We start from the raw sequence: 21112 nt of genomic DNA on the forward strand, positions 1-21112 counted from the left end.
TATTAGATTTTCGAATCTAACAATGAATCTAATAATTTACCTTTTTGTTCACTCTGCTTTTTATACAACAAGGACAAGAATCAAAATCTCACTTCAATTTCCACTCTCCACTGCACGATCACCGTAGGAGGTGATGCTTATAGTTATGTAATGTAAAAGAGTTCGCCGACAGCTGACCTTCACACGGTGCTGCTGAAACAACGTACTGCAGCGATCAAGACTTTGTAGCTCCTGCTAGACTCCTCGCAAAAAGATATAATTATCCTTCGACCTCCTTCGGCCACTCCTGGCTTTGGTGTCCGTAGTACTGACGCCACACTCACTGCTGGTTGTGTAGCGGTCTCACATTTTTACTTTGAACATAGTAATTTAAAATCGTTATAGGCGGTACGAGTACAAGAATCTGTATGATAAGAATGCGTAATGTGCAAAACTCATAGCAAGAGCGATACTTCGCTTTCCGGTAATACTAGAGTCTGCACATGTTTGTGGAATGGACCTTACGTGATGGGCTCAGTGCTTGGTAATGCAGCCCCAAATTTCCTTTCAAATAGCGCACTCACTGAAGTATCAAGCTTTCACTTTTTACTCTTCAAACCTAAAAGAACTGTAGAAAACATAGTACTTAGCAACGCATTGGGTGTTGTTTACTGTGGACCATTCTTCTGAATAAAATTCATGTGAACTGATTTTTAGTTAAAATTACTTTGTGTATAGGAAGACTTTCAGAAATAGCGAATGTCCCAAAATTAAGTAAAAATTCTAAAATTTTAAGGGTAGTAATTTGCAGTTTTCGCAATAATGTACAGAGAAACATGAAATTCGAGAAATTTTCCTTAAACTGTGTTGTACAGTGTCGATGTTACGCATGAAAGATAATTTTCATAAAGGCGGCTATAAAAAAATTATCTTGCTGCACCTAGTTTCGACTTTACTTGACAGCTTTTACTGCTGGATTTTGCAGGACGATCTAACGCTGTATAGCCCGCCCACCTGCTTCTACAGTGCTCACTGCATACTTGACGTACTTTGAAATCCTGGACAGCGTCATACACCAGTTTGTACAGTGAAGTCCACTAAATGACGATCGCGAAGTTAGAACTAGGAAAATGTTTTATTTAACAGCATGTTCTGATGGCATATACAAAAAAATAAAAATTCTTTCACTTATCACCGAATTTATTTTATTGTTGAAAACATGACTGCCAGATTTACAACAGGTTTTCACCTGACAATTGGTCCATCAAATGAGTAAATATGGCCCACGGAATGAAATCTGTAAACGTTCACTCAGACTGAAACGTATGTGATTACTTTTCACAGCCAGCTCTGAGAGTGACAGTCACCGAAACCGTTAAAAAATACCAGCGTTCGTACGTCCGGAGCATTGCCGTAACTCTTGTTGTAAAAAAACTGTAGCTGTCGAGATGATAAATACATTCAGAGTAGTGAGAATCATTTCAAACTTTCCTTTATGTTTCTGTCACGTTTGCGAAGTTTACCGTTTGTATGTGCTGGGATTATTCTTTGAAGCGATTCCTTCAAGGCTCAGCTGTCAGAACAATAGGATATAATCCAACGCCAACATTCTTCCCTAAAAGAACCTCTATTTTTTTCAATTTCTATAAACGCGAAATGAGAGGAATACGATGTTTGTGTGTGCAAAGTGGTGGAGGAATTATAAAACTTAATTAGTAGAGTACGAAGAACTTAACACAGCAAGTTCGACACCAAACACGACAAAAGATGCTACGGCCACGGGTATGGATGCAATGAGAAGAGTAAATCTGGCCCGAGAATGATTTTGGTAAAGTATGATAAACAGAGGTTTTAGAAAGAAACTTTTATTGCATATGAGACAGAAAGTTTAAAATCGCTGTGCATGCAAGTTATGTCAGTAAGGCATAGACTTGCGTACTCCTTTCAATGACTGAGGGCTGCCCAGCAAGCTGAGGAGAGAAACATGTTGGGGATTATTCGAAATGGCAACAACGCAAACAAATGGATTGCGAGACGTAATTATGATGGCATGAAAATTAAATACCTGTAGTCAGGCGAATGAATGGCAGGTCGACCTAGGAAGCTCTTTGATTAATTCCAATGAAAAAAGATAGGGAACATTACTTAACAGTAGGTAGATAGACAATATCATAACACGTTCAGGAGTAACGTGGGTGCATATCAATGAAGAGAGGAAATGCTTAGGAATATCTAGGGGACTTTATTATCCAGCAGTTCCGACGACTCTGTTTACAATGGCGATGGAGAAGTATAGAAGTTTGTTTTTCACCTAATTTCCCTTTTCAACAAGTTTACTTCTACATCTACATCTACATCTACATGATTACTCTGCAATTCACATTTAAGTGCTTGGCAGAGGGTTCATCGAACCACAATCATACTATCTCTCTACCATTCTACTCCCGAACAGCACGCGGGAAAAACGAACACCTAAACCTTTCTGTTCGAGCTCTGATTTCTCTTATTTTATTTTTATGATCGTTCCTACCCATGTATGTTGGGCGCAACAAAATATTTTCGCATTCGAAAGAGAAAGTTGGTGACTGAAATTTCGTAAATAGATCTCGCCGCGACGAAGAACGTCTTTGCTTTAATGACTTCCATCCCAATTCTGTCACACTCTCTCCCCTATCACGTGATCATACAAAGCGAGCTGCCCTTTTTTACACCCTTTCGATGTCCTCCGTCAATCCCAACTAGTAAGGATCCCACACCGTGCAGCAATATTCTAACATAGGACGAACGAGTGTAGTGTAAGCTGTCTCTTTAGTGGACTTGTTGCATCTTCTAAGTGTCCTGCCAATGAAACGCAACCTTTGGCTCGCCTTCCCCACAATACTATCTATGTGGTCTTTCCAACTGAAGTTGTTCGTAATTTTAACACCCAGGCACTTACAAGGGAATGGTCAGACTTGTCATGCCGAAACATGTATTGCTTTTTTTAGCACTGTTATTTAACTGTGCAAAAGGTCCGTATGCAAAATTGTAGCTGCTGACATGAACTGGAAGTCACCTAAAAAAAATCACGAACATGGCTGTGTTTCCTGCTTGGCGCTTGCAGTGACGGCTGGACACCCCTGGAAATGGCGAGTCGCGAGCGTTGTGCGCATTGTCGGGAAGTGCGGCCGTCTTATCGCGGCGTTCATTGAAGAGGAATATCGCTGCACGGTTTTCGTGGAAAGGGGAAACGAATATTCGTTTCTGTGGTATGTACGTCCTTTTAATTTCTGGTACGTATTTCGAAACATACCGTCCTGAAACTGATTAGAGAAATGAAATATGTTCTTTACACGTTCATCTATACTCCGCAAGCCACTTTACGGTGAACATTCAATCTCCCCTCACAGGTGATGGCGAACCCTGTAAATATTTTGCTGCATGCCATGGAGATATACCACAGACGCCAAATGAAGCAATCAACAGAAAACACGTGTGAAGACTGTGTTGTGCGACATGGTTGTTAAACTTCTAGACGAGCATGTAAATGGCGCAGACATGTGGCTAGAAACAACTGAAACACTCGATATTGCAGACTGTGAATCTACAGACGGCGAAGACACCGACGAAAGTTGTACTCGTGAAGACTCTTCAAGTGATAGTGCCACGTACCATCATCAATTATCTCCGAAAGTAACACCAGCAACTACAATTACACTATCAGCCAAAGAAAAAGCGGTGAGGTATTGGTTGAACGAAAGTGGTAAGAAACGCCTACGTATCAGTACTGTTCAAAATAAGTATCGCTTTGTCCGTTCTGAACGTGAATTGTATAGATGGAAAAAGGAAGTCGCTGGACGACGTAAGAGTCGACTGGAAATTGCGACGGAGATAAATGCGCGACGTTTTGAGCTATTTACCGATGCCAGACAAAAGTCATTTAGTGTCAGCGATACAACTTTGCGTGATTGGGCGTTAGAGATTGCCAACGCGATAGCCGCTAAAGAATTTACAGCTTTTCAGAGTTAGATTAGCCGCTTCAAAAGATCACATAAAATTGTGGCAAGAAAAATAACAAAATTTGTATCGAGAAACATGTCGGAAAATGAAGTGACACAAATCGAAATGATAGAAGATTTTCTTACGAATGCAAAAAATAAGATCGCTAGTTTTAGTGAATCGTACGTGTACAATGCAGATCAGTCAGGTTTTCAAAAAGAAATGCGTGTGAAAAGAACACTGTCATTCAAAGGGGAAAAACATATTGAGGCGATTGCGCAGTCCACGACTGCACTCACCTATTGAAATGAAATGAAATGTCATGTGACGAGAGCCTCCCGTCGGGTAGATTCATACACTATAATGCCCATAATTAGTCTGGATTGTTCATTGCTGCCTAAACTATATGTGTGTCTTCAAGAACCAACTGGACGTTTTGGACCACGTGTCAAAAGAACAATGTTCTACGCAAACAGTCTTGTGGTAGACGCATCGAAGTCTGGAAAAATGGGAAATGAAAACTTACACTTTTCATGCGTCATGCTTTTCTTCCGTTCTTCTCCTTCTAGATTCATGGTCAGGTCATAAAAGGTCTGATTCATTAAAAGCTCTATTTCGAGCCCACCCTGACAAAGAAGTAGAGATACTTCAGATTCCACCCGGCACGACGAACGCAATTCAACCTTTAGACAGATAATTTTTCCGTCAGAGGAAGGCATTTTACAGAAAACTAACAGAGAAAATTATTGTGTGCAGATCACTGCAATTTCCTGTCTATCACTATGACAATATTCTGAAGCTGCAATCAGTAGTACATTATCAATTTTCCTCTCCACGGTTTCAGAATTTGATTAAATATGCGTGGCACTCCTCGAAATATACTGATACTAGGCCTGATTCATTCCTAACACCAGCCCAGTTTTGTCTACGGACATCTAACAACGTCTGTGATTCGCAGGGCTGTTATATGTCGTCTTTGCTTGTATGTTCTTGGTGCACAAAAAACCTGTGTTTTGAACATTGTATCAATATTTCGCATTTTTGCGGTAATTACAAGAAATAAAATTTGGACGTGTTCTAAACCGTGTATTTATTTGTGTCTATTTCATAGCTATTTGGAAAGAATGTTGTAGATAACATATCAGCCATATTTGTCAACGAATGTTTAATTATCATACGATCGCTTTCACAGGGGGAATCAGCTCTCTCACTGCTGTGGCAAGAGAGCGGCGCGTAGCTATCGCCACCTTGTCGCTAGATGGCGTTGGTATAACGTAGCGAGAGAGGTCAGGGTTGTACAAGAGGCAGTTATAAGCGCGAAAACCATGCGACAATAATATCTTACTTCATAAAATTGTTTACAGACTTCCAGGTCATGTCAGCAGCTAAAATTCTGCATACAGACTTCTTGCAATGTTAACTCACAGTGGTAAAAAAAGCAACACAGGTTTCGACATGACAAGTCTGACCATTCCCTTGTTAGTTGAATTGACAGCCTTGAGAATTGTACTGTTTATCGAGTAATAATAAACACGCATTAATAGAATATTACATTTTGCTGCATATAAACTGCTCCATCTTGTTATTATGTAGACCTCCCGCTCAGCAGTTTCATTTTATGTCAACTGAGAAAAAGATTCACTGCCATGGAGACGCATCTTTCAGTTTCTTTTTACTGGGATTTTGCTGTGTCATTCGAAGTTCCCACTGGAAACAGGAGATGGAGTCTATAATGTGTAGATCAGGTTTTGTTTCAGAGTGAGGAAAACACGCTAATGATGCAGGCTTATGTTATCTGGGAACGCGACAAGGCCGCCACATGCGTCATTGCTTTTGGGAAACACTGAGTAAGCTTGAGTGCTAATGTTACTTGCACATTCAAATAGGCCCAGGACGTATCATGCACAACATGCTAAGGAACCTATTACACGGGATTTTTTTTTTAAATTACATTATGTTCTATGTAACGACTAAGAGGAGTCACATTGAGTGGAAGGGAGCGAACGGCGTGCTTGTTACGTAAGTACAACACTACTGAATTACTTAAAATTATGATACAGCACTAACGAGTTAACATGAGTTTCGTCTAAAACACATACGCCTTTACTTTCCTGTAAAAATATTCTTCTATGTGGCAGGAGTACTTTAATATACGCTTAATATACAGGTTACTAACCTCAAGAAATTTAATGTAATCTGATGATTCACGATTACGTTTGTTCCAGTACGTCCTTGAAGCCTCTGTGCAGAATAGTTTTATCCTGATATCACAATCATGCTCTTAATTGTCTTCCGATGAAGCAGAAATATTCGTATGGTACTTGTAGTACTTTCTGGCACATTAAAACTGTGTGCCGCATCTGGTCTCGAAGCTGGGACCTTTGCCTTTCACGGATAAGTGCTCTACGACTGAACTATTCAAGCACGACTAACGACCCTCCCTTACAGATATATGTCACCATTAACTCTCTTCTACCTAAGAAGCGGATTTTGAGTCGTGATTAGCTACCTCAGTCGACAGGGCATTTGCCTCCAAATTAGCAGGTCCGAATCCCAGTCCAGCAAACGATTCTAATCTGCCAGGAAGTTCCAAATCAAAGCACATTGCGCTGCAGAGTGAAAATCCATTATGGAGAAATACTGGGCCGGGCGCTGGTGGCCGAGCGGTTCTAGGCACAACAGTCTGGAACCGTGCGACCGCTACGGTCGCAGGTTCGAATCCTGCCTTGGGGCATGGATGTGTGTGATGTCCTTAGGTTAGTTAGGTTTAAGTAGTTCTAAGTTCTAGGGGACTAATGACCTGAGATGTTAAGTCCCATAGTGCTCGGAGCCATTTTTTTGTTGAGAAATACTGATAATACCAAAGAGAATTAATAAATAGCTATGTTGTGAAAGATTTGTCAAAAAATTACGTATTTGAGAGATATCAGTGCAAAAATTCTGTTTTAAACGTTAGTTACAGTTCTGACATTTAAATTTTGAAAATAGTCTACATTAAAGTCGTGTCTGCAAGAAACTGATTCTGCATATCATTATTGAACGTAAATGTGTGAAAGGAATCGGTTTGCCCGTAATTATAAAACCGTATTCCTGTAACCACATGAATTGAAAATATTTTCAAACTGTTTATCTTTGTTAAATCTAGTTTGTGGTTTTTCTAATTTAAATTGTAACCAATTTAAATTGTAACCAGAATGTAACACCACCCACTTGTTGTATTTCATTATTTGAATACATTATCTTGTGCTCTGTGAGAAGTGCTACATCTACTTTTACATCTACGTGATTACTCTGCTATTCACAATAAAGTGCCTGGCAGAGGGTTCAATGAACGACCTTCAAGCAGTCTCTCTACCTTTCCATTCTCGAGCGGCGTGAGGGAAAAACCAGCACTTAGATTTTTCTGTGCGAGCCCTGATTTCTTTTGTTTTATCGTGATGATCATTTCTCCCTATGTAGGTTGGTTCCAACAGGATGTTTTCGCAATGGAGGAGAAAACTGGTGATTGAAATTTCATGAGAAGATCCGGTCTCGACGAAAAACGCCTTTGTTTTAACGATTACCACTCCAAATCACGAATAATGTGTGTGGCACTATCTCCCCTATTTCGAGGTACTACAAAACCAGCCGCCCTTTGAACTTTTTCGATGTCATCCGTCAGTCTCACCTGATGCAGATCCCTCACCGCACATCAGTACTCCAGAATAGGGCGGACAAACTTGGTGTAAGCAGTCTCTTAGTAAACCTGTTGCACCTCCTAAGTGTTCCACCAATGAATCACAGTCTTTGATTTGCACTACCCACAACTTCATCTAACCGAGCGAGGTGGCGCAGTGGTTAGACACTGGACTCGCATTCGGGAGGACGACGGTTCAATCCCGCGTCCGGCCATCCTGATTTAGGTTTTCCGTGATTTCCCTAAATCACTCCAGGCAAATGCCGGGATGGTTCCTCTGAAAGGGCACAGCCGACTTCCTTCCCCATCCTTCCCTAATTCGATGAGACCGATGACCACGCTGTCTGGTCTCCTTCCCCAAAACAACCAACAACCAACCAACAACTTCATCGATGTGATCGCTCCAATTTAGGTTGTTTATAATTGCAATCCGTAAGTATTTAGTTGAATTTACAGCCTTCAGATTTGTGTGGCTTATCGCGTAATCGAAGTTAGCGGATTCCTTTCGGTACTCATGTGAGTAACTTCACACTTTTCTTTATTCAGGGTCAAAATGGTTCAAATTGCTCTAAGCACTACGGGACTTAACATCTGAGGTCATCAGTCGCCTAGAACTTAGAACTAATTAAACCTAACTAACCTAAGGACATCACACACATCCATGCCCGAGGCAGTATTCGAACCTGCGGCCGTAGCAGCAGCGCAGTTCCGGACTGAAGCGTCTAGAACCGCTCGTTCACAGCGGCCAGCTATTCAGTGTCAATTGCAACGTTTCGCACCATACAGATATCTTATCTAAATCATTTTCCAATTCGTTTTGGTCATCTGATGACTTTACAAGACGGAAAATGACAGCATAATCTGCAAACAATCTAAGACAGGTACTCAGACCGTCTTGTCGTTAATATAGATCAGGAACAATAGAGGGCCTATAACACTTCCTTGGGCAACGCCGGATATTACTTCTGTTTTACTCGATGACTTTCCGTCTATTACTACGAACCGTGACCTTTCTGACAGGAAATCACGAATCCAGTCGCACAACTGGGCGGTATTGCATAGGCACGCAGTTTGGTTAGAAGACTCTTGTAAGGAACGGTGTCGAAAGCCTTCTGGAAATCTAAAAATATGAAATCAATTTGACATCCCCTGTCGATAGCCCTCATTACTTCATGAGCATAAAGAGCTACTTGTATTTCACAAGAACTATATTTTCTGAATCCGTGCTGACTGTGTGTCTATAAATCGTTTTCTTCGAGGTACTTCATAGTGTTCGAACACAGTGTATGTTCTAAAGCCCTACTGCAAATCGACGTTTGTGATATGGGCCTGTTATTCAGAGGATTACTCCTACTTCATTTTTTGGGTATTTGTGTGACCTGAGCAGCTTTTCGATCTTCAGGTACGGATCTTTCTGTGAGCGAGCGGTTGTATATAATTGCTAAATATGGAGCTATTGTATCACCATACTTTGAGAGGAACCTGACTGATATACAGTCTGGACCGGAGGCCATGCTTTCATTAAGTCATTTAAGCTGTTTTCTATGTTTCCCATCTTGGCAGTAGTTCTTGATTGGAATCCAGGAATATTTACTTCTACTTCTTTGGTGAAGGAGTTTCGGAAAACCGTTTTTAACAACTCTGCTGTAGTGGCACTATCATCTGTGACTTCACCGTTGTTATCGCGCAGTGAAGGTACTGAAACTGTATTTACTGAATCTTGACCATGTTACCGAGAATCTATTTTCATTGGCACATCGTTTCTTCAGTTGTTTTATTAGGGTTCCTTTTAATAAGAGAAACAGTATTTTGTTCCTATTCTTACACTTTTATCATCTGCGGAAGTGGAAGTTTGTGACATGCAAATAAAAGACCCAAGACAGAACTCTGTGGCAAACCATGCACGACTGCTTCAGGGTTAGAACATCTATTGACATGCAGTGGGAATGTACTTGATATATGGTGCTTTCTGTCATAAGACGAGAGCCATGCACCTGCTGCGTCGAATGTTCGACAGAATTTTAATTTTTTCTTTGAGAAAATCACAGGTAGCACGATCAAAGCAATTAGCTAAGTTAAAAAACATTTCTATTTTTAATAATGTTTGATGTATTTACACCAACATATTATCCATTCAAGACTACCATTTCCCATTCCTCAGATATGTTACAGATTACTTTGTGTTCAGTGCACGCCCGACTCTGGTAACGATAACAGGGAATCTGAACACGTACAGCGTGCAACTTCCGCGAAATTTGTGCTTTGACTTGTAATGCAGTTACTGCAACAAACTTATCGAGAACTTGCAACATGTGCTGGAAAGCGCCAGTGTTGGTACTGAATCTCTGATGATTGTGACTCGGTTGTACGCATCGAGACAGAAATTTGGCAACTGTGAGCATAGTGGAATCGTTTAATAATAGGTCCAGAAGGGATGTGAAATGATGTATTTCAAAACACAATCTTTTATTCTTTTTTCGTTACAGTCCACTTTGTACAACTGATTGTGGCCTTGTGTATAATATCAAGACTCACCCACTCTATACCCCTATACCCTTTCTTCCCCCTTCTCCTCGCGTTATCGCTTCCCGCGCCCGGGTTCCCGGGTTCGATTCCCGGCAGGGTCAGGGATTTTCTCTGCCTCGTGATGACTGGATGTTGTGTGATGTCCTTAGGTTAGTTAGGTTTAAGTAGTTCTAAGTTCTCCTCCTCCTCCCCCCCCCCCCACCCCGTCCGTCCGTAGTGTCTTGTCCAACCAAGTCACGAAACTCCATTGACGTTACTCGTCTATTGGCTAGGAACGTTGTGGCTATTGGTCATCTCGTTTTAATTAAGAGAAGTAGACTATATAGTCGATTTTCTTCGCCCCCTTATCTCCTCTCACTCGTTAGCAATCCATGGAACGAAACAACATTACATTGTACTACAGCTCAGCACACTCGACTGACAATCACACATTGAACTTCATCCATAAGTTGGAGGGAAACGTCCATAAAATTTAGGTACCTAGCAACGGTAGCAATGCATACTTCTCACATGAGAGTTAGGAAAGGCGTATGACCTACGTTTCACACCTTGAAAAGCCCATCTAATAGGAGCTGGGAAGAGTAAATAGTCTTATATTCAATGTACACGAGTCATAACTAGTCACTTCTACGGACAACATAAATCTTATAAGCCATTCCCATAGCCATATATCAACACTGTAAATGGCAAACAACATTTTATAGGCATTACTAAGAGCTATTCTATACATGACATCTTTCATAACATAGGGGAAAAAATATCGGTAGATTCTAGGTTGAATGACAGATCCTCTTCGAGATCTTGAAAGTCGCTCCTGTTGACTGGGAACGTAAAATAATATGGAATATATAATATGCGCTTCAGTCTCAAGGTGTGAAAGTAAAAACTAATAAACTACGAAAAGATGAAATTTGAAAAGATATAAGCTAATGGAGCTCTCGTCATCTTTTTGTTTAATTTTGTCGTTAAGAAGGTAATGAAAGGCTTCAAAGCAAAACGATACAGTGTGAAGGTAAACGATATTTCGATCCTGTTTTAAAATCTGGGGAATCACACGGCTTTAGTGAGTACAATTGAAAAATACATATAACCAATATATATATTAACAAAATAAGTATATGTTTAAAAACCTTTTTTTAGAACCAACAGTCTGCGTATCAATGAAAACGAGAGACCTTCTCTTAGTTTGAAAAGGAAGGAACAAAATTGCCAAGATGGTCACCTGCAATATATTCTTGAAAGGCATTGAAAGTGAGGTGCTGATGACGTGAAAGAACGGTTATATATATGTGGAGAAAAATGAAGGAAGAGCAACAAGACATAAAAATTCAATGAAGTTTCAAAAGGAAAAAAACGAACAAAGAAGTCAGAAAACTAGTTTTCAGAAGCCTAAAACACAATTTTTTTGTCATTTTATGAGATGCAGCACCTCCTCAGCAAGTACGTTGGAAGAAAAAGTCAGAGGAGGTCACAATACAAAATAATGAATGAGGTTTTGGGTGTAGCAGAAAGCCCAAACAACAGGAAATGCACAAAATGCTGAAGAAAACTTGCAGCGGTGAAAAAGAGGTTAATTTTTTACCCACGACTGTGGGATCAAAAATTGTCAGACCCATAATTATAACGAGGAGTTACATCTATGGTAAAATTTTATATATTTTTGGAGCATATGTTAATCAATACGTATATATTATGTGCGATTGGACCCATACGGATCACGCAAAGCTTTTCCGATTCAATTTTTTAATTCTCCAAACTTCTCTCATTCTTTCCCCATGAATTCTCTTTCTTTCCTCTGTCCATTTTGTCCCCTGTCTCTTGCAAACTTCATTCTCGGGTTGTACTTTCCAACTATTGATTTTTTGGCTGTATACATTTTTGTTTATAACTTCTGAAGAATTTATTTGTGCATTTGCTAGATCTGTTTTGGTTTCTTTTATCCAGGGTATGGTTTTCAATTTTTCAATGTATATTAAAATTTTGTGGGAGAGTCTGGGTGTTGGGAGTCTGTGGATATGACCGTAAAATTTTAGTCTTCTTTTCCGGATGTCTGCGGCGAGGTTAGATAATTTTTCTGTAGTTTTCCGAGACTGTAACCTGTATCCATCTTCAGTTCTTTTTGGGCCAAGAATCTTTCTGATAATTTTGCGTTCCTCTTTCAGGATGCCTTCCAGGTCGCCTTTTCTATGGAGTGTGAGTGTTTCGCTGGCATATAGTGCTTCGGGCTTGATGACTGTATTGTAGTGTCGTATTTTTGAGTGAATGGAGAGACACTTTTTATTGTAGATGTTGTGGGTTTTCCAGTATGCTCTTTTCAGTTTTTGCAGTCGAACTTTTTGTGCGGTTTTCTCTCCCCCTGTGGGTTCTAGGACCTCGCCTAAGTATTTAAAGAATGGAACTCTCTCAATTTGTCCATATTTTGTAGTCAGTTTTTGAGTTTCAAATTTTGAGCAGATGAATTTGGTTTTTTGGAAGGAAATTTGTAGCCCAACTTCTTCGGCGCATTCTTTGAGAATTTCTATCTGTTTAATTGCTGTAGTCTCGTTTTCTGCTAGAATGGCCTCGTCATCTGCAAATGCCAAGCATGAAATTTTAATACCATCTTTCGATCTTCCTAGTTGTATAGGCTTCCAGTAATTTTGATTCTTCAGTTCTTTTTCCCATTCTCGGATGACTTTGTCTAAGACAAGGTTGAAGAGGAGTGGAGACAAGCCGTCACCTTGTCTGACGCCGGTTTTGATCAGGAAGAGCTCTGATATTTCACCCAGGAATTTCATCTTAGAAGTTGTGTTTGTGAGCATTTCTTTGATAAGGTTTAGGGTTTTCGGATCGAGTCCTAGCTCCTCAAGGATAATAAAGAGAGATTGCCTATCGATTGAATCATAAGCCTTTGCGAAATCAACAAAGGAACAAATGATCGGACTGTTTCTGACTGCTTTGTATTTTAGTGTTGTCTTCAAATTGAAAATTTGTTCTGCACAGGATCGGTGAGGGCGAAAGCCAGCTTGGTATTCACCAATACTGTGTTCGAGTTGTTCTTGTGTTCGTTGAAGAAGACAAGCTGAGAGGATTTTATAAGTGACTTGGAGAAGGGAGATTCCTCGATAGTTGTTTATATCTGCCATGTCTCCCTTTTTATGCAGTGGATGAATTAGGGCGCATTTCCAATCTTCTGGTAGTTTTTCTGTCTGCCAAATGTCTGTGATGATTTGAGTGAGTTCTTTGAGGGAATTTGGTCCAAGATTTTTAAGTAGTTCTGCAGTGATATTATCTTCTCCGGATGCCTTGTTGTTTTTCAGTCTATGAATATGTCTTTGGATCTCCTCTAGTGTAGGTGGTGGGGATTCTGGATTTGTGTAGACAGCAGTTTCTTGAGGGAATCTTGAAGAAGGTTCAGGGCAATTGAGGAGTCCGGAAAAGTATCTCGCCAGCTCCTCACAATTTTCCCGATTTGTGAGCGCTAGTTTTCCATCTGGTTTTCTGAAACATAGATTTCGTGAGCCGTATCCATTGATTCTCCCAGCAAAGGTCTTATAGAAGTCTCGTACATTATAGTTACGGAAATTTTCTTCAATAGACTCACACTGTTCCTTGAGGTACTTCCTCTTGACTTGTCTGATTGTTTTTGCCACTTGTCTTCTGGTGTTGTGGAAGTGATCTAGATTTTCTGGGGATTTTTTACTGTTATACTTCACAAAGGCTTTCTTTCTTTCTTCCAGCGCTTTTTCACATCCAGAGTCCCACCAGGGGTGTTTTGTGTTCTTTTTCAATGGGATCAGTTCTTTTGCCTTCTTTGTAATTTTTGTTCGAAATTTTTCCCAAGAGTCAGCTGGTTCCTTTTCCCACTCCTCCTTCAGATTGGTTTCTTTGATTGTTCGTGTGTCAAATTTCATCATGTGTGTTTTCTTCGGATAGAATTTTTTTGGGGTGAATTTCACTTTAATGCGTGTTAAGTAGTGGTCTGAGTCAATGTTCGCCCCTCTGCGGACTTGGACATCATGGATCTCTTTCTGTACGAAATAGGAGACAGCAATGTGGTCAATCTGATATTCGCCGATCTCTTGTATGGGGGACCTCCAGATCTTTTGTTTTCTAGGTTTTTTTCTCAAAGATGTAGACATTATTTTTAGATTATTTTGTTGGCATAGTTCAATAAATCTCAGTCCGTTTCTGTTGGTGAATCTGTGTGCTGGATATTTTCCTACAGTTTTTTGGTGTTCTTTCTCTCTGCCAATTTGTGCATTGAAATCTCCCATTAAGATTTTGATATCATCCCGGGGAATTTTGGCCATGACATCTTCAAGTTTAGTCCAGAATTTTTCAGTTTGTAGTTGGCGTTTTTTGTTGTCTATGTTTGTGGGTGCATGAACATTTATCAATGTGTATTTCTTGTTGGCGCACTGGATACGCATGGTCATGAGGCGATTATTTATGGAAGAGACCTCTCTAATTGAGCCTAATATATTTCTGTGCACCGCAAATGCCATGCCCAGGAGTGGCGTACCATTGGCAATTCGTTTGTCAGTCTTGCTCTTGAAGATGCGATAGTTTCCATAGTCTATTGTATTTTCATCCGTGAATCTAGTTTCTTGTAACGCTAAGATCTTAATTTTTTTTTTTTGTTGGTCTAGCTCTGTTACTAAGTTGTGTAATTTTCCAGGTTGAATTAGGGTCTGAATGTTAAAGGTACCAATGTACATGGGAACCTTGGGACGAATTTTGCTTGAGAACTCTGATCGTGATGGCCAGGGTTCCCCAGAATCCGAAAACCCAGTTGTCATCTGTCAACGAGTGGATTGGTTACCACCTGGGGTAATTCTGTCATTACTCTCACGAATCATGATAGCTTGTAAGTTTTGGTCCAGTGTTTCCACTGGGTGTTTAGAACCAGGGATTGTCAGTTCCTGGAGCATATAATACAGCCGCACCTACTAGATGGACAGACGCTGACCTCGCTGCCGCTCGACTCGAGTACAGACGCAATGCGGATTTGGAATGTGAGATTTTTTTCAAGGTTTCCACTTGGAATTAACATTACTAGAAGCCTCATTCACTCCCTCAGCTGAACAAATGAGAGACTTACTCGCCTTAATTCTAATAACAGTTAACCCACCGAATCCAAAAGAGCTATGGGACTCCTTCAAAGAGAGTATGAGTGATGGCATACTGTACCGGATCCGACAAGTTCATACTGAACCGACCATCGAATTCAACGACGACTTCTACAATGAAGCGCTCATTCGCCTAGAGAATAAATGTTCAGTAATAAATAACCGGACCTCAGTACAAATTGGGATGCAAGCACCACGAAAAGGTGCTATCAGTGTGCTAAATTTCGAAATTACAAATGAAAAAAGTTACAACAATAACGAACTACTTCGATACATTGCTCACAACAAACCACTCCTCAGTGACCATCAAAATGATATTTACGACGTTATCATGGACCAGATCGACAACAATACTGGCGGAATTATTTACTTAGAAGCACCAGGGAGCTCCGCGAAAACGTTTCTAATAAATCTATTTATTCCTGGCGGAAATACGTGCTAAACAGCACATCGCACTTGCACTGGCATCATCCGGCATTGCAGCCACACTTACGGAAGGAGCGCGAAATGCCCATTCCGCTACAACTACCGTTGAATGCAGCCGAAGAACAATTCCCAGAAGGTAAAATCTCAAGAGTATCTGGAGGGGGTTAACTTCTAAACCACACTAAAATTATCTTCTGGAAAGAATTCACAATCACACATTAAAAATCACTCGAAGCCATGGAGAGAACACTACAAGACTTTCGAGGAAATTCAGAAGTGATGAGCCGAACTCTACTCATACTCTCTGGAGCTTTTCGACATACACTTCCAGTTATCCCCAAGTCAAACACCAGCAGACGAGATCAATGCATGCCTACAAAATTACATTTCTGGGCATACACACAAATACTGCGACTAACGAAAAATATGAAAGACGAATTATCGAAAGACGAAACAACAACACATTTTTCTCAAAAACTTTTACGAACAGGTGAAGGCACATATCCTTCTGACCAGACGACCTGCGTCATTAAACTCAACAGTGATTTCTGCAACATAGCCATTGCTGAAAGTGAACTCATTGACGTAATTTATCCAAACGTTATTCACAACTATACCAATTCGGACTGGTTATTTGAAAGGCAATTTTGGCAACTAAAAATTATATTGTCGACGATATCAACTTTAATATTCCAAAGAAAATTCCCAGTGAAGAGAGTATATATAAATCAATAAACACGAGGTAAACGTTGAAGAAATTATGAACTTACGTACAGAATTTCTAAACTCTTTGGAAGTACCGAGAATACCACTTCACTGCCTTCAGCTTGAAATTAGATCTCAGATCGTACTACTCAGAAACCTGAACTCTCCAGAACAATGTGATGGAACACGGATGATAGTCAAACAGCTATGGAATAATACATCGGAGCCGAACTTACGACTGGAGAGTACAAAGGACACACACTATTTATCCACAAAATACCACTGCTCTCTACTGAATAGCCATCCCAATTTGAAAGACTGCAATTTCCAAAGAAATTAGCCTATAATACACTCCTGGAAATTGAAATAAGAACACCGTGAATTCATTGTCCCAGGAAGGGGAAACTTTATTGACACATTCCTGGGGTCAGATACATCACATGATCACACTGACAGAACCACAGGCACATAGACACAGGCAACAGAGCATGCACAATGTCGGCACTAGTACAGTGTATATCCACCTTTCGCAGCAATGCAGGCTGCTATTCTCCCATGGAGACGATCATAGAGATGCTGGATGTAGTCCTGTGGAACGGCTTGCCATGCCATTTCCACCTGGCGCCTCAGTTGGACCAGCGTTCGTGCTGGACGTGCAGACCGCGTGAGACGACGCTTCATCCAGTCCCAAACATGCTCAATGGGGGACAGATCCGGAGATCTTGCTGGCCAGGGTAGTTGACTTACACCTTCTAGAGCACGTTGGGTGGCACGGGATACATGCGGACGTGCATTGTCCTGTTGGAACAGCAAGTTCCCTTGCCGGTCTAGGAATGGTAGAACGATGGGTTCGATGACGGTTTGGATGTACCGTGCACTATTCAGTGTCCCCTCGATGATCACCAGTGGTGTACGGCCAGTGTAGGAGATCGCTCCCCACACCATGATGCCGGGTGTTGGCCCTGTGTGCCTCGGTCGTATGCAGTCCTGATTGTGGCGCTCACCTGCACGGCGCCAAACACGCATACGACCATCACTGGCACCAAGGCAGAAGCGACTCTCATCGCTGAAGACGACACGTCTCCATTCGTCCCTCCATTCACGCCTTCCGCGACACCACTGGAGGCGGGCTGCACGATGTTGGGGCGTGAGCGGAAGACGGCCTAACGGTGTGCGGGACCGTAGCCCAGCTTCATGGAGACGGTTGCGAATGGTCCTCGCCGATACCCCAGGAGCAACAGTGTCCCTAATTTGCTGGGAAGTGGCGGTGCGGTCCCCTACGGCACTGCGTAGGATCCTACGGTCTTGGCGTGCATCCGTGCGTCGCTGCGGTCCGGTCCCAGGTCGACGGGCACGTGCACCTTCCACCGACCACTGGCGACAACATCGATGTACTGTGGAGACCTCACGCCCCACGTGTTGAGCAATTCGGCGGTACGTCCACCCGGCCTCCCGCATGCCCACTATACGCCCTCGCTCAAAGTCCGTCAACTGCACATACGGTTCACGTCCACGCTGTCGCGGCATGCTACCAGTGTTAAAGACTGCGATGGAGCTCCGTATGCCACGGCAAACTGGCTGACACTGACGGCGGCGGTGCACAAATGCTGCGCAGCTAGCGCCATTCGACGGCCAACACCGCGATTTCTGGTGTGTCCGCTGTGCCGTGCGTGTGATCATTGCTTGTACAGCCCTCTCGCAGTGTCCGGAGCAAGTATGGTGGGTCTGACACACCGGTGTCAATGTGTTCTTTTTTCCATTTCCAGGAGTGTAGAATTGGAAGGAAAATCAGCATTGGCCGTATTCTGTTGTTTTATTGTCAGCAAACTCGATTTTCGGTCACTTAGTGACCATCCTCAGTGCTGTAATATACAATTAAAATTGGTAGGCACTGGTATCAAGCCATAACCACAAGCTTAGAGCGATCACATTGGTTTATGCTGAGTACACCAGCTAGTGAAACCTGAAAATGAAACAAACGTTTATGGATATTATGAAACAGCTAGATTCGTACCTGGCGCCGTCGGTAAGTTTTGGAGCCAAGTGTTTCAACGAGTACCCTTATTCTGCCTGTTTGAATTACTTATCTCGTCCAGAGTACTGTTAAAGCAGTACAAATTCACAGAAACCAATATTTCGTCGTACAAAATTAGCCCTACTATTTGTCATTTGATGTTCACTCACAAGCTTCAGGTAGATACGTCTTTAAAGAGGTAAGCGTCTTCACTACACGTTTTCTCTAAAGAATTTAACTGCAAATAATCCTTTATAAGTATAGATTAGTAATACAGTTTTCTTTAGGAGAGTAATGATAACAAAATTTACTCAATTAAATCGGAAGAAATAACCAATTGTAACAGCCTAACAGAAATTGCGTTATTCTTGCAGAGCCAGACTGTTTATTGTATTAGAGTACTGTATTTGCTTAAGGTACTTTTGTAGTAAGGTTAAGACTCGTTATGCATGCACTGTTTTGATGCAGTTGGTATAGTTTCTGGGGGTGTGCGAGCTGCGGTCACGATGTTTCATTGCTGAACGATTTGTGTAAACGCTGGGGAGCATGTGGACTCGATAATATGTGAGATTTCATTATCTGATTTGAATTTAATATACATACGATTAAAACGTTGGAGAGGCGTTTTAAATGTAAATGTAGATGCGTAATTATACCTGTTGTTGGTTACAAGAATAATAACAGATCATGTAGAAATATTGATAGTAGAATCTGGAAGTGTATGTTATTAACTTCACATCCGGACACGGTGTTTGCTTCTTCGTTGCTTTATTGGAATTCGGTGCGTTGATCATATAACCATCTTATGAACGCACGTTTACGTAAAGTACATCCTGAGAATAGCAAGGTTAATTAAGATGCTGAATACGTTATGAAGCAGCAAAGAGCATTTAAACCTATGTTTTTCGATTTTCTAAAGTTATCTGCCACTCAAGGGTTTTGATGCTGTTGTCTGTCATTTCGCATATTGCGATAAATTTTTTCATCGTTGCATAACTACTCTGGTGTGGAATATGTAGGGACGAAAGTAACTTTCGCATGACGTGTCACTACCAAGCAAAGTAGCTTTACGAAACATGGACCATACATAGAAGTAACTTCTACAGTGCAGTGCAGAAGGTCTTTGAAAGAAGTACATCGTACGACGCACCGAAACGACACTTATATTCGAAGTTTCTTCTTCTTCACATTTCCGATGGTCTACGTTTTACTTACACTTCTACCGTCACTAAATGAAACAGAAGTGATGTCTGGCTTTTTTGAAGGAAGTGTTAGAGGCCCTCTGCTATTCCTAATCTACATATACGAAAAAGAAGATAATCTGAGCAGCCCTCTTGTTTGTAGGTGATGCTGTCGTTTACCATCGAGTAAAGGCATCAGAAGACCAAAACCAGTTGCCGCACAATTTAAACAAGATATATTATGATCAGAAAATTGGCAAGTGACTATAAACAATAAGAAGTGTGAGGTCCTGCACATGAGCACTAAAAGGTTGCACGACAAATCACACAAATTTAAAGGTTGGTGATTCATCTAAATACCTATGGATTACAATTGGGCTGTTCCATGAGAATATGGACACAAACCTTAAAAATTAAATATATATTTTATTACAAATCTGATTATCTGTTCTGTTAACTAAACACAATTTTTTTAAACTTGAAGCTTCATTTTCATGTTAAGAAGTGCTGGAACTGAACAAGTGGGTTTATAGCTTGTCTAAAATTTCAGCTTCTAGACCCTCTTAGTTTTCAAAAGTACTACAATGATGCACTATAAAGTAATTTATTAATAGACTATCTCTGAAAAACTTTACAAATATCTTAGGCGAGCCCATTTGATAGCTTATATTGATTTTATTTAATTAGTAAAGTCCCAATGTTGATTTATTTTTTATTGTTATCTCCCGTCATTCCGTTACCGAAAAAAGTCTGAAATTTGTTTTTTAGGGTCAAAGCAATTTTGTAGAATCCTGAAAATAGTCATGCAAATGTAGATTTATGAGATTGATAAAAGTCTCACAGCAGAGAAAAAAAAATTCATTATAAACAATATTTTGTAGTGGTAACGGAATGATACTCATCGATAACGGAATGGCGTAAATGGAGTACCAGAATCACAACAATTTTGTAAATGAATTTGACTGACGTTCCTTAAGATATTGTAGGCCAAATACATTTGTATGTAGGCTATACAGCAATTCTATATGTTGGCTATAATGTTAGTAAAAATTGAAGGGAAAATGGGGTAGTCCCACAAACCAAGAATGTACTTTTCAAAGAGAAGAAACTTACATAGCCGCGCGGAGTAGTCGTGCGGTCTAGGGCGCATTGTCACGGTTCGCGCGGCTACCCCCGTCGGAAGTTGAGTCCTCCCTCGGGCATGAGTGAGTTCAAATGGTTCAAATGGCTCTGAGCACTATGGGACTCAACATCTTAGGTCGTAAGTCCCCTAGAACTTAGAACAACTTAAACCTAACTAACCTAAGGACATCACACACATCCATGCCCGAGGCAGGATTCGAACCTGCGACCGTAGCAGTCCCGCGGTTCCGGACTGCAGCGCCAGAACCGCACGGCCACCGCGGCCGGCCATGAGTGAGTGTGTTGTCCTTAGCATAAGTTATTTTATGTTAGATTAAGTAGTGTGCAAGCCAAGGGACTGATGACCTTAGCGGTTTGGTCCCGTAGGAACTTT

This window comes from Schistocerca cancellata, chromosome 3 (assembly GCF_023864275.1).
Source record: "Schistocerca cancellata isolate TAMUIC-IGC-003103 chromosome 3, iqSchCanc2.1, whole genome shotgun sequence".
NCBI classification, from domain to species: Eukaryota; Metazoa; Arthropoda; class Insecta; order Orthoptera; family Acrididae; genus Schistocerca; species Schistocerca cancellata.